The sequence below is a fragment of the Chaetura pelagica genome, unplaced genomic scaffold, assembly GCF_000747805.2.
Source record: "Chaetura pelagica isolate M959 unplaced genomic scaffold, ChaPel_1.0 scaffold274, whole genome shotgun sequence".
NCBI lineage: Eukaryota > Metazoa > Chordata > Aves > Apodiformes > Apodidae > Chaetura > Chaetura pelagica.
Window position 1 is genome coordinate 854,441 of NW_009952983.1, and position 8,133 is coordinate 862,573.

Below are 8,133 nucleotides of genomic sequence, written 5' to 3' on the forward strand. Positions count from 1 at the left end.
GGAAAGAGTTCAATAAACAGGCTTGGGAGATAAAAAAATATATCTCTGCTTTTATTCCAATCAAACACCCGTGTCAGAAAGCTGGGGTAGAGTGAAGGGGAAGAGAGAGAAAAATAGAAAAAAGGTGTCTCCAAGCCAGTGGAGTCTCAAAGATACCAAGAGTACAAGAGATGAAAATGGAAAAGCAGACAGCAAGGCAGTACCTGGGTGCAGGAGCTGCAGGCAGAGCTTGGGGACGAGGTGCAGAGCGAAGGAGGCCACAGGAAAGCAGCACTAACCCCCCCAGCACTGACCACAGCAGCAGACTGGTATTTCAGAGCTGTCAGGGAAGGCTTGACCCTGGGAGGGAACAGCCTCTGATGAGCTCAGGACAATATCAACCTTTCCTTCCAGCTGCAAAAACCCTGCTGGGCTGAAAACCAGGCTGCTTTGATGGTTTAAAGTGATGGGTCACAGCACCCAGGGCACTACTGGTGCTCTGGAAGAGCCTGAGATGGCAACAGAGAGAGGGAGGTGCTCTCCACTCCTGTCCTGCACATTCATCCAGCCTTGCTTAGGGTCAGGATGCAGCTCTTGGGGTCCTGGGCATCAAACCCCAGCCCCAAAACCCAGCTCATCTCCCACCTCCTGCCCAGTGCAGCTGCCTGGCATTAAAAAATTGTGCCCAGGGGAGGACAAGGGGTTGTCCAGCCATTCCTGATAGCAGCCCCCACACCCCCTTTTCTAAAAGCCCTTGGTCCTCCAGGTTAAACCTGGAAGATCCCCAGCCAGCTCCTGCATCACATTTGCACTCCCCTTCCCATAAACCCAGAAATCTCTCACCACAGGGAGCCTGGTCTGCATATTAACCAGCAGCAGTTGGTGAGCTATAAATTCCCTGTATCCCTCTTTGCTGGAGCCATTTGGAGCTGTCAGAGCTGGGGATAAAACCTCCCCTCGCTGTGATTTAGCTGGAGGAGGGAGATCAAACATAAACAGGGTGCTCTGTGATAGAGTCTCTGCCCAAACACTGCAGGGTCAAGGAGAGCCCCTGCTCTGCATCCCTCACACCTCAAAAGCTGATTCGAGGATGGGATGTAGGGAATGAAACCATGGAATCACAGAGTCATTTTGGTTGGAAAACACCTTCAAGCTCAGCAAGTCCAACAGTGAACCCAGCACAGTGCCAAGCCCAGCACCAAACCATGTCCCTAACAGTCTGGAAATGGAAATGCCATACCCGGAGGTGAGGAGGGAGGAGCTCAGAGCCCCAGCTCCTGCCAGAGCCTGGTTTTACTGCCCTGATCATGTTTTTTGTCCTCTCCTCTGCAGCCGCCAGAGTCCTTATTATTCAGCCTGCATCCATGCCCATGGCTCTCTCCCAGGCAGCTAAATATCACAGCCAGAGCTGCTCCAAACACTCACTGTGACTTTTTTTTTCTCATAAGAAATATGTTGTCAAAACCTTACGGGCTTTCTGCAAAAGGTTTAGAAGAGTTTTCCAGCCAGGGAGTGAAGATATAAGCTGTTATTCCCAGTCATCCAAGGGAGACGATGGGCAGAGGCTGAGTCTGTCTCTGAGATGGTGCTCGTGGCTGGCTGAACAAAAGCAGAGGGCAAACTTCAACCAGCATCTCCCACGGGGCCAGAAAACACCTGGCTTGCCCCAGATTTCTCTGCCTGGACATCTGGCATGAACAAAGAGGAGGCATTTGGCTGCCCCTGCCCTGATCTCCAGGATTTGGGCATCCCACATGTTTTCCCCCAGGTGCAGGAAGTGCTCAGGGGTTGTGGGGGTGTCCCAGCACCCCCCAGCACCTGGCAGATGGAGGCATCTGCCCCTCACCCATAAAATCCTTGCTCCTTGCAATCCCACCTCTGCCCAAGCTTTAATTGCATGGAAACACAAAGTGCCTTGCACCAACCACAGAATTCCTGGGTCTGTTGGATTTGAGTCTCTTTTGAAAAAGCTTGCAGCTTTAGCCTGGGCAGAGAAGGCCAAGCTCAGTATTTGCTGTCAAACTTGCTCTCTGAGCAGCAGCCAGGCCTGGCTGTGCTGCTCCAGCCAGTCCCTGGCTCCTCTCCAGCTGCCACCAGCACCCAGGCAGCTCCTGAGGAGCACAGGGAGCATCGAGCTGCAGCCCCCCAGTTGGTAAAGGTTGCCTCATCACATACACCAGAACATCCATCTGGACAGTGGGTGACACCCATCACCTTTCCTTGACCACCTCTGGCCCATGGGCTCGTGTGCCAGGCAAGCACAGGGATGCAGAGGGATGGGGACAGCTTTGCTCAGCAGCCCTGGTCCCTCTGTGGCCCCAGCACTGTTGGTTTCTTTTGCCCTTGAGAGCCAAAACAAAACAGCATCTCTATGCTGGGAGCTGGAGGTCATTTATAGAACCAATAAATGGCTCAGGTAGGAAGGGGCCTTTAAAGGCCACCAAGTTCCCCTGCAGTGAGCAGGGACATCTTCAACCAGACCAGGTTGCTCAGAGCCCCATCCAACCTGCCCTTGAATGTTTCCAGGGATGGGGCATCTACCACCTTTCAGGTCAGCCTGGGTTGGTGTTTTATCACCCTGATTGTAAAAAAATTTATTCCTAATATCTAAGCTGAATCCACCCTCTTTTAGTTTAAAAAAACATGACCTCTTGTCCTGTCACTACAGGCCCTGATAGAAGTCTGTCCCCAAACAGCTGTGACACTGAGTCTGGAGAGATGTCATCACTGCAAGAACCACCTCTCCACCTTTCTCCTCAGCCACACACCCAAATGGGTGGACCAGCCTCTGAGGAAGATGATGGACACAGGCTCCATCCCAGCCTCACACTTGTTTTATTGCCCTCCTGGCTATCACAACCTAAACATGACAGGATCAGTCTGCCTCTCCTTTTCCATCCTCCCCCACCCATTTCCCTCAATAACATGTTTTCCCTCCATCACTTCCAGCTTTCTGCCCTTTTCCCACAAAACCAGGAGCATTTCCAAAGCTCTGGGAGGTGCCCAGGATCAAAGGGTATCTCACTGCAACACATGCACCTTCTGAAGGTGCAAATCCACCCGTGTCCAGGGCACCCACAGCAAAGTGACATTGTCAGGAATAAAATCCACAGCACTGGCAGGATGAAACCTCCATGTGCAAACCCTCCATGTCCCGTTGGTGCTGTGGGTCTCCAAGTTCCAGCAACAGGGATGACACGGATGCACAAAAATCCCACTTGAGCTTCTGCTCTGCTAAAGCATCTCCTGAAGAGGCAGAGGCAGCAGCAGGCAGGGCTGCAGGGAGCCCTGGGCTACCTCGAGGCACCAGCTGAGGGAATCTCTCCCCAAAACCCAGCACAGGTATTTAACAGCTCCAGGATCTGCATGAGGTTTTTAAGCACTTTTAAAATCAAACCCTTTTATGCCCAGGATGACTCAGAGCAAGGACCCATCTCCAGGACAAATGGTCAGCAAAAGACATTTGCAACCCAACTTTCCCAAGGATCCAGCTTTTCCTCAGCAGATGAGGGATGGAAATCTCAAAACTGGACCTCCCCATTTTCTACTTTCCCCATTTTCTGAGTATTGAGCAAAAGCTTTAATTTCTCAGGGATCATGTTACACGTTGGTACCACTTTGCTGCTTCAAGTAGTGCATTTTGGAGGGTCTATACCCAAATCCCCAGCAGGGAAGGGAACATTTCACAAATCCCCAAGTATTTTAACCACAAATGCTGCAGGGCTCAGGTTTTTCACCTCATCTGAAAACCAACCCCCACCCAAACCCATCAGGTTTCCCTGGGAAAGCTGCATCTTTCCTCACACCAGCAAGCCTGGTCCTTCACAGCAACCCCAAATGCCTGCAGCAAAGAGAGATTTTGCTCTGCCAGGGAGAATAAAGAGGGAAATGACACAATTAACAGCTCTTCAGGCAAGAAGGAGCTGTGCTTATTTTCCCCCAGCACCCCCTTTCCCTGCCCCCAACACCCTCTCTTTGCTGAATCCCAACTGCCCAGGAGGTCACTCAGTTCACATTCTCTGTTTATCCCCTTCTTCTATTTTCCTGTCCCCAAATCCCTCAGCATTTTTAAGCCAAATCAAAGCCCTATTTGGGGTTTTTATGTTTTAGGGTGGTTGGTTGTTTGGGTTGTTTTTTAATTACTCATAATTAAGTGATTCTTGGCAGGGAAGACCATGGAAACAGCGTTATCCCACAGACAGGAATTCAGCTAGGAATTTCCTCTTAGCCTCCCAGCCCTCAATTCATCTGGAAAGAAAGTATAATCACTTCATTTATTATAGCAAGTATTTCCTTGCAAATACAACCCTCTCACAGCACCCCAGGACCTTGAGCACAACAGCCTCCAGCAAGACCTTGAGCTGCACCTTCGTTTCATTATTTGTTGAGCTTCACTTTCCCTCCTGCTAAACCTACTGGGAAAAACCCTCAGGATTTCATTAGAGGGGGGGCAATTTTTAAATGCATTGGTTGGTGCTAAGATAGTGAGGGCATTGCCTGCACCTCCACAGCTGCAGGAGCTGAACATCTCCATGGGTTTGGCCACTGTGTCCCTCGTGCTGATGGTCTCTGGTGAGTTACAGGGTGACTGTGACAAACCCTGAGAGGCCCTGGATGGAAAAGCACCACGGCTTTGGTGAGGGAGGAAAGCAGGAGACCTTCAGTGAATATCTCCAGGGACATCTCCTCTTGGTGGATGAGAAGCTCAGCAGGAGCCAGCACCATGTGCTGGAGCCCAGAACCCACCCGTGTCCTGGGCTGCATCCCCAGCAGTGTGGGCAGCAGGGCCAGGGAGGGGATTGTCCCCTCTGCTCTGCTCTGCTGAGACCCCCTGCAGGGCTGGGGCCCCCAGCACAAGAAGGACATGAAGCTGTTGGAGAGTCCAGAGGAGGCCACAGAGATGATCCCAGGGCTGGAGCAGCTCTGCTCTGGAGACAGGCTGGGAGAGTTGGGGTGTTCAGCCTGGAGAAGAGAAGGCTCCAGGGAGACCTTAGAGCACCTTCCAGTGCCTGAAGGGGCTTAGGAGAAAGCTAGACACAGACTTTTCAGCACTGCCTTTAGTAACAGAACAAGGGGTCATGGTTTTAACCTAAAAGAGAGGAGGTTCAGACCAGATGTATTCCTACCAGCAGCTTAATGCTGGTGGAGCTTACATGACACTCATCATACCCACAGCTGCATCCCAGCCCAGCTCTAGGACACATGCTGGACTCAAAAACTGGGGAGATGCAGAGAACAGGGAAAATCACCAGCCTGTTGGTCAGCAATCTCTTCCAGCCCTTCCTTTTTATTCAGCCCTGCCTGCAAACTTGGGTTTGCCCCAAAGCACCTAAGCCTTTGAAAAGCATCTGCATCCTTCCCCCACGCTCCAAAGGGGAAAGAAACCCCAAGACTGCTCTTTTCTGACACCTCATAGCATTTCAGGAAGACCATCCCTGTCTCCTGGGGCAGGTAAGAATGCAGCCAAGGGTAAAACCAGCCCCAGTGTCCCCTTTCCAAGGTCAGGACTATCCCCCAGAAGTGCTCCAAGGACCGATGAAGCAGGTCAGGTAGGATGGGCTGCTTCCCAAAACCCCAGTGCACCTGGGGGAAACATCACCCACCTGCTAAACCCTCACAATCAAACCAACCTTGTTCACAAACCTCCAACACACCCTGCCAGACCGAGTTGCTTTGAGCTCATCACTCTCTCAGCTTTGCACTTGAGTTTAGCTCCACTTCTTTCCAAATAAGCCCAAGGAGAAGCCAGAATCCCAGCCTGTCAGCTCCAAATATTCATAAGTCATGAGACTGGCTTCAAAGTCTGCAAGTTTTTTTAGAAACTCCCTCACACATTGTTATTATTCAAAATTGTCTTAATTTTATAATGTTAATGCTCTATATTTGGCTTTCTTTTGATGTATCTCCTCTTTGGGTTTGTTTCTCCCTGCAACCAGATGGGCTTTCAAAAAAGAAAAGGGAGAGAAAGATGCTGCAATTCTGAGACATTCACACAGCTCCAGATGCTCATCTTTCAAACAAAGCAGATAGGGGGGAGAACTAAAAAAGAACAGCACAAAAGCAAACAAAACAACAACAGGATGAAGCCACAGTGGAAAGTTCTGCACCCAAAGCACCTTCTGATACCCAGGACACCTGAGAGGTCTCTGTCCTGTGATGGCAGGGACTGAGATGGGATGTGAGTCAGGTACCTTGTTGTTCTACTGGATTTGGGTTGGCTAAAAAAGGCCATAAATCTGCAGAGAAAATCTTAGGAATAAAAGCATTTTTGGGTGACAGGGATGCCTGTTGAACAAGGCAGCTCTGCTCCCAAAAGCTGGATGGGGAATCAGGGTGATTCCCCACGTCCCATCTCCACACCCTGTGCCTAGGACAGGAGAGAAGGAAAATAAACTCTCAGTTCCTGCTCCTGCTGAGGAAATGAGAGGAAAACTCCATCCTCAGTCAGCATCCCCAGGGAGGGTACCTGTGCCCCCTGCAGCTCCCAAACCTGCCCCTCAGCTTCTCCAGCCCCATCAGCCCTTTGCAACACTCCCCAAATCCAAGCAGTGCTGGAGATCCTGGAGTCCTTGTGCCAGGTGCCTCCCCCTGCCTCTGCACAGCCACATGCTTTGCATAATCCAATTAAATAAAATGGATGTGTTACTCAGCACGACGTGGGGCTGGTGGGAGTTCCCAGGGAAGCACCAGGGAATAAAAACTACCAGGACTTTGATCGCTGCTGGAATATTCCCTGAGGAGCAGCTTTACCTTGGAAATCCTGGAGTACAGGGTTTGGTGTTATCACTAAGGGGCAGGGGGGGGAAGGAGGAGAAAAGAGAAAAATAGGGAAATAAAAAGCAAATGCTTGGGTGCAGAGGGCTTGTGTGTTAATGGACTGGGTGAAGAAATACAGCTCTTACTGGTAGGAGTGGGAGCAGGAGTCAGTTATCCCTGCACTTCCCAGCTCTGATCAGGCAAAAACTGGAGGAGACAAACCTGCCAGAGCCAAGTGGGGCTGGCAAGGGGCTGCTAATAATAGCTAATTAATTCCTAGAACCACAGGTTGGTTTGGGTGGGAAGGGACCTTCAAGACCATCCAGTCCCACACCCTGCATGGGCAGGGACACCTCCCACCAGCCCAGGTTGCTCCAAGCCCCATCCAACCTGCCCTTCAACACTGCCAGGGATGGGGCAGCCACAGCTTCTCTGGGCAACCTGGGCCAGGCTCTCACCACCCTCACAGTGAAGAATTTCTTCCTCAGATCTCACCTCAATCTCCCCTCTTTCAGCTTGAAATCATTACCCCCCATCCCTCCCTGTCCTTGTCCCAAGCCCCTCCCCAGCTTTCCTGGAGCCCCTTCAGGCACTGGAAGCTGCTCTGAGGTCTCCCTGGAGCCTTCTCTTCTCCAGGCTGAACAATTGCAGACAGCAAGGAAATTCTAGAAAAAGAAAGATTATTGAGTGTGGATACAGGATCAAATAAAGCCAGGAGGGGTAAACCCAGGCTGCTTCCCACCTGGTGTCTGTCTCAGATGGAAAATCACAGGCATTTGCACAGGATTCAACTCAAAGAATAAAGAAATGTACAAACAACTGGTTCCACTGAGTGGCTGGGTGGGAAATAAGCATCAAAGGTGCTTTCCTTCCTAATGGGCTAATGCTCAGGTTTACCAAGAGCTCAGCATGCTCTGAGGAAGGCAGGGAGACTTTCCAGGAGGATTTGACTCCAAACACTCTGACATTTGAAAGCAGGACTAGAAAATATCAATAAACACGGGCTAAATGGTTTATGACATGGTCAATACCAGACTCTGGCTGGGGGGGCAGGTCCCCAGGGATCAGCACTGAGCTCCTGCCTGGGGACTTTGCTATTAATGAGCTGGAAATCCATCTGAACATCATTGCTGAGAGCAGAGGGTGAAGTAACCAGGAAGGCAGGACAGTTGTTGGAGCAAACAGGTTCGTTTGGCAAGGTGAGAGCTGCCCCAGGAATGGGGCTGATGGCAGCAGGGGGCTTCAGGGTGAGGGTCTGCAGCCCAAATTCCACCCAGATCAGCTCAGCAAAACCAGGAACCCCCACTACTTACCAGCTGCCCAGAGCCTTGTAGATATAAACAGAGCATGGCAAGGATGGGTTATGATCTCTCATTCTCTCTGAGGAGCTCAGCAGGA